Below are 6,602 nucleotides of genomic sequence, written 5' to 3' on the forward strand. Positions count from 1 at the left end.
TTGCATATTTCTTTTGTATTTGTACTAGTTTTACACAATAATCTCTAGCATATCATACACATACAAATATAATCATGTCATACACATACAAATAGTCTCATCAAATTATGTCATCATCATAATCATCATCCAACACAAAGTGATGTCTCTTGTCATCATCTCGAAATAACGATACAAGTTTCGAATACTTGCAACTACATCATCATCCACCTAAACAATGATATATAAGAGAAGAGCTATCACTATGAGTGAGATCGGAACTATGCAGTACACGAGGCGGCGGTTATGATTCCTCTCTCGCGCTAGCTTGAACCTCAACTAACTAGCTTCTACTTCTTGTCTGCTTTTGAACCCTTTATGGCTAGCGCCCGAGAACCGCTCGACTTGCGCCTGACACTCGGGCCACTCTTCATGCACTCCCGGAACCTTTCCTATGTACACGACATAGCACTGCTTCTTCGCCATCAAGGATCTAGGTACATGTTAGAGATGCATCTTCATCAAGAGAATCTACAATAATATGCAACAAAATATACTTGAGCAACATGAAAAGAAAGGGTTTAGCAAATATATGCAACATATAGTAAACATAAATAATCAACATAGTTTCATCGTACGCAAACTAATTAACTAGAGGTACACAGGTCATCATACCCAAACTAACAAAGTAGCGTTACACATGTTCTGCAAGGACCATGTACATCACAAAGTTTCATCGCTACAAAAAGCATACAAGTTCAACCGACACATCATCATCATCGGCGTCGTCAATCACTAGAATTTCCATCCACCCATATCATCGATGATGTACCCTAGCTTCTTGAACGGCATCAGGTCCTGATGTTGCATGCCTATGCAAGTTCAGATGTCAACTCATGATACAGGGCCGTGGTGGAACATTCCCTTCTCTTCGACGACTTCTTTCATGATGATCGATGCAATCTCCCTCTAGATGCGGAAGAAGTCATCTCTAAGTTTATAATCCGCTTATCCTTGGGTTGTAAATCAAGTGAGTCAAAGTTAAAAACTTTGATGGGTCTTTTCTATATGGGTTACCCGGGATTCGAACCCGGAACTAGTCGGATGGGGATATGATCATCGCTTCTGGTTGTCATGCAAAGCTGCTCGTGATCCCTTCTGAACTCCATCATGAGATGGAGGAGGTAGAATCCATCGTTCCTGCTTGGTTTTAGTTGATGGATGCCACAGAAGTTAGTTTTATGCGAGAAACCCTGCTTGCGGTTCCTTTGTTTCCTGATCTAGAGGTGGCCACCCCCTCAAGCTGAAGTCATGGAGAGCATCATCTAGAATATTCATTACGTAGGTGTAGGCCTTCTTCTCGTAGTTTTTGGAAGGGTCAAAAATATACGGTGTGGCAGACTCGCGGGTAAAGAACGATAAGGATGGCGCGCCCATTGCTGCGAGGAAAAAAACACCTCAAATTATTCTCCATATGAGCGAGAAGGAATGATTGAAATGTATGAAAGGGTTGTACGACACTGACTTACTTTGGATGATAAGCCAGGAGGACCATTTCCTTGTCCTTATTCCTTATCAAGAAGTTTTCGATGTACTCCCTAGTCGTTTTGCGCTCAATGTCATAGGACCCATGCATGTAGTATGGATCCGCCACACAGATTTGTGAGACTTGTTCTCTTGTGATGATGGAGTTCATATGTAGCGCAAAAAGGCAGACGATTGTAAAATCGAGCCACCTTGTCAGAAACATCTCGAAGATATGCTCAAACCACAGGAAGAACACCTCCGCGGGCCGTGTGTTGACAGAGGATTTCCCCTCAAGCACACAAACTGCGTATAGCGGATATCCTGGATCCTTTGAGGCTAGTAGGCTTATCTCAGTTGACAACACATGGTCGTATGGTCTCTGAATCCCCTGATATGGCCTCCAGCGGTTTCGGCGATAGGATTGGCTCGCCAGCGACATGGTACATGGTTGCACCTTTGATGGCTACATGTTGCTCTGGCTTGTTTGTAGGCAGCAGAGCCTTTCTTCAGCGGTCTCTTCCTCTCCTTTTTCTTGGGCTGACCTTGCAGACTCTTCCTTAAACCCCCCACTAGCACTACAAAAAAAATACACTTCTGTGATGATACGTGTTTGTCGCAGTAGGTCGCGTTTTCTGTCATGCATGTACATCCATGACTATTTTATGACAGAATCAATATAGTCATACATGTGCTGTCGTAGAAGTGTTCCATGACATTACCAAAATTATCATCACGGAAGTGTCCACTTCCATGACGATAAATCGCGCGTCATAGAAGTGCTTTCGTCAAGGGTGACCGACACATGGCATCCACCGTAACGGAACGCCGTTAAGCTATCGGGTCGGGTTTTGGATCCGATAACCCGTTAACAGCCCCGACCAATGGGGATTTTCCACGTGTAAAATCATCATTGGCTGGAGGAAACACGTGTCGGCTTATCGCTGGGACAGATGTCATCCACTCATTGGACAGAAGGCGCCTATGATACGTCGACACATGGCACGGCCCAACAGAGGCCCATTCCTGTGAAAAGGCCGGCCCGTTTGACTTGGTCAAAAGGTGGCGGGCCGGCCCATGGAAAGCCTGTTAACGGCCTGTTTGCATATAGCCCATTTACAACCCGCTAACCCAAGGCCCGTTACGCCATATTCGAATTAGGCCCAGTAGCGTCATCTGGGCCATCCAATATGATTCCAGCCCATTTTCACTTCTGGCCCATGTATGGCCCATGACGTCTTTTGACCCATATGAGGCCCTATGTAACTCTTGGCCTATTAACGGCCCGTGGTGAAACTGGCCCGTAATGAACAGTGTATCACTTTACACCCATTAACGGCCCGTGGTGAAACTGGCCCGTAAAGAATAGTGTATCACTTTATACCCATTAACGGCCCGTTATTCCGTTGGGCCGTTTCCAGCCCATGTTATCTTTTGGCCTTCTCAGAGCCCATCTATTCTTGGGCTCATTTCCAGCATTCGTTTACTTACGGCCCGTTACTGTCATTTTCTGCTTGTGGGCCAAATTCAACCCGTGGTTACAGTCGGCCAGTTTGTTGTCCGTTAATACGTTGGGCCGTTTTCATAGCGTCATCAAATACGGCCTATTAACGATGGCCCATTATGGTCAGCCCATGAACGGACGATTCCAACTCTAGCCCGTTTACGGCCATAATGCGGTCTGTTTGGCCCATGTTTGGCCAATCGATCATACGACCCGTATAAGGCCCATTGATGATACGGCCCGTAGAAGGCCCATTGTTTCTATGGCCCGTAGAAGGCCCACTGTTACTACGGCCCGTAGAACGCCCACTGTTTCTACGGCCCGTAGGAGGCCCAGTGTCCATACAGTAAATATTAGCCCATGGTTATGTGGCCTAGTTTAAAAAAATAGGTTATTGCAGCCACTAGCAAACCGCGGAAAAAGAACTGCACTGACTACAAACAAACAAATAAACAAGACAACAAGGAAATAAATAAGCAAGCAACTTACGCTAGGCTATCACGGCTATTACACATATTACATCCACTGGGCATCAAAGTTCACCACCAGTGCAAATATAGGGAACACAGCAGCATATAAAATTCGCAGCATAACAAGTCCAGAACTGAAACCACTTCAGAAGAGCTCAAGAAACAATATCCTGGGTACCCATAATGCTGGCAGGATGCTTAGCAAGCTTATTAACTTTCTCTTGTTTGGCGCTTAAGTCCTCCAGCACTTCCCGTTGCACCAGAAAGTATGCATCTGAATTCTGCAGGGACTTCCTTAGTCCTTCGGCTTCTTGTCGCATAACATCTGATCGATGTCTTTCAACTTGAAGTTGAGACTCAAGAAGCCGAACTGATTCAGGCAACGAGTTCGAAGAGCTGGTGCCAGCAGTGGTAGCCAATAACTCGAACACTACATGAAGACAGGACTTTGGGGTTGTCTCAGTGTCTTCAATATAGTTTTTATCAGCTTTCTTGGAGACCAACAGGGATGTCTCACTATCTTGAACCTTATCTGCATTACTTCCTTTACCATTGCATAACGGGGGTACTCTTCTCCAATATTTTATCCGCGTTCTAAAAGAGAAAGAAACAAACACATCTCAGGTTTACAATGTAGTATGTGAAACACATTTTGGTAAACCAGTTCAGTAGTAAGGTGGACAGGATAACAACATGAAACAAACATATATCTATGTAGTATGGTCACTATATGGTCTATATCATTCTAGTTTATGTTGCCAAATCAAGATAGATACACTTCGAATCATATCTATTTAAGACAAAGCAGCATAGACAAAATATAAGTGTGGGAAACTACACAGCAACAACAACACTTGTAATGTGCATGGCATGAGAACATAACTGTTTATTCAATTGAAACTGAAATCAACATAGAGCAAGTTACAACAGCAAACAGCCAAACACGTTGAAGAAACAGGTTTAAAACATACCTGTTGCGCCATTGGAGTTTCAGTTGCATCCTTCAAATTTGAAATTAGTTGGTATCAGTAAATACAGTGATGCAAGAGCAAAGTAGTGTGAACCATAGCTACAAAACCTGACCTGAGAACAATTCTTCTTCTGCTTTAAGCGTTGACTTCGGGTTTGGAGTGGTGGCCCTCGTGATTTGGGCACTGCAGTTGCCTTACTAACTGCTCGTGTTTGGGTGCTCTGTAGTGGAGACGGTGCTGTGTCAACGGGAACTGGGTGTCTATCTACTGGGGTTGGGGTTAGAAGGGGTGTAGCTGGTTCTCTGTCCAACTGGGTAGGGGTACAATCTGCATGAGTGTGGGTTATGTGTGGTGGGGCTGGTTCTTGGGCAAGTACAACCATGGTTCTATCTGCATCGACATGTAGCACGATCTTTTCTGAAGACTGTGTTTTTACTCCCACAGATACTGCCATCACTCTCTCCAATTGAAATGGCTGATAAACAAGAAAGTAATTGAATGTACAGACATTGTAAGATAGACAGGTGCAATGGATAGTATGGAAGAAAACATGGCATGAAATAATTCACATTTATGTTGTCTAAGCAAACAGAATAGCAGGACATAATTTCACATATATGATGGCTAATTAAACAGGATAGCATGACACAATTTCACATGTATGATGGCTAACTAAACAGGATAGAATGACATACTTCAAAATATGATGACTATGTAAACAAGATGGCATGATATAACTATACGATGTGTCTTAATGTGGTTGGCATGCCATAAATCACAAACATGCCGTCGATGGAAACATGATGGCATGATATAATTCATGGATAGAATGACATAATTTAAAATATGATGACTATGTAAACATGATGAGATGATATAACTATATTATGTCTTTAGAAAATGGGTTGGCATGCCATAATTCAGATACATGCTGTCTATGTAAACATCATGGCATGACATAATTCAAATATATGATTTATATACTAAGGAAGTGAGCAGAGGGAAATCGCATATATGATGTGTCAACTAAGGAGATGGCATTCAATATTGTGTATATGATGTAAAAACTAAGCATTGCAATACAACATATGCATTATATGAGTAATATAACCCTGCCAAGTTTGAGCATACACCTCAGGGGGATAATAGGACTGGTCATCTGCCTCTGAATCCTCCTCTGAAGAGCTATCTATAACCAGCAAGATATCTGCTTTAGCAGGTAGCATTGTCTGCTCTGAAGACCTTGTTTTCACTCCAGATTTCTCCATCACCAATTCAAATGGCTGATGCACAGGAAGAGCAGTTGAATATACAAACATTGTCGACAAAAGCAATGAGAAATACAAAAAAAGGACGGCATGATATAATTCACATATATGACACTTGCCTAAACAACATGGCATTGCATAATTCACATACATAATGCCTTGCAACAAGATAACATTGCATAATTCACATATATAATGTCTTGCAACAAGATGGCATTGCATAATTCACATATATGGTAATTAGACACTAAATAGGTGGCATTCACACAAAGCATGTCTAAACTAAGCAAATGACATAGCAATGCAAGATACCATAGGCACGATATGAGCAACATAACCCTGCCAAGTTAGGGCAGGCACCTCGGGGGGGAAATATGACTGGTCATCTGTCTCTGAATCCTCCTCTGAGGAGCTATCGGTAACCAGCAAGACATGCGTTCCGTCAGATAGCATTGTCTGCTATGAAGACCTTTTTTCCGCTCCAAATTTTTCCATGACCGTGCCGAATGGCTGATGCACAGGAAGAGTAATTGAATGTACTAAAATTGTTGACAAATTTAACACGTAATAAAAAAATGATGGCATGATATAATTCACATATAAGATGACTGGCTAACTAGGGTGGCATTGCAAAATTCACATATATGATGCCTGGCTAAACAAGATGGCATTGCATGATTCACATATACGATAAAGAAACTAAACAGATGGCATTGACACAAAACATGTCTAAACTAAGCAGATGACATCTTTAATGTATACAGTAAGCAATGCAAGGCACCATATGCATGATATTACTAACATCACCATGCCAAGTTAGAGTGAAGACCTCATGGGGTAAATAGGAGTGGTCTTCTCCTTCTGAATCCCCCTCAGAACAGTTATC

Source organism: Triticum dicoccoides, chromosome 3B (assembly GCF_002162155.2).
Source record: "Triticum dicoccoides isolate Atlit2015 ecotype Zavitan chromosome 3B, WEW_v2.0, whole genome shotgun sequence".
Taxonomy (NCBI): domain Eukaryota; kingdom Viridiplantae; phylum Streptophyta; class Magnoliopsida; order Poales; family Poaceae; genus Triticum; species Triticum dicoccoides.